Source organism: Lynx rufus, unplaced genomic scaffold, assembly GCF_022079265.1.
Source record: "Lynx rufus isolate CCGP_SWC_20201006 ecotype Redwood Valley unplaced genomic scaffold, mLynRuf1.p SCAF_16, whole genome shotgun sequence".
Classification (NCBI taxonomy): domain Eukaryota; kingdom Metazoa; phylum Chordata; class Mammalia; order Carnivora; family Felidae; genus Lynx; species Lynx rufus.
In genome coordinates, this window is record NW_025814830.1 from 20,833,315 (window position 1) to 20,834,031 (window position 717).

A 717-nucleotide genomic window follows, 5' to 3' on the forward strand; every position below is an offset into this window, starting at 1 on the left:
AATCAAGGTACAGAACTTTGCTACCTGCCATGAATTCAAGGTTACACTAAGAGTAGACCAAAAAGGACATATAATTCATTCAACACTGAAGATAGTCCCTTTTCCATGTCAGTGTTTTCACCTCAAATGTTAAATCCACATCCTTCCAGAGCTCGCTCCTTTGACTCCCTGTACTAAGTCATCTAAGGTGTTCAAATCTTCACGACTGAGGCAAAATGTGGTCTACATAACTTAAATAAGAATGCATTAGGCCTACTCACTAATAACTTATCATGTGAATTAAAATGAATGTAAGTTTAGATTTAAACTGAGATAGAAATGAAATCTAAAAACCATCATGCTATAAAAAGGAATGAAGAAGGTATTAACTTTACTTACCCTGCTACTTGTCATTCTCTTGACACTCTACCAAGTTACAAGAGAATATATGAAATCTAAACTCCAAGATAAAGAAATTTTATTGGAAAACCAATTTGATTTTTTTAAACATTGAATAAATGGTTTTTAAATCAGTATTTGGGTCAAGTTTATGCAGAATTAATTAGCATTACCTCTGCAATAGGATTTAAAATGAGGAAAAGAAAAATGCCTTTCAATGGTCATTCCAGTGTGTGCATTCCAAAAGGACCACAGATGCTACAGCACTATGGCCCATAATGCATCTGGAAAAACTGAACAAGATTCAATTTATTTCATAATTTTAATTTTAATCAGTAA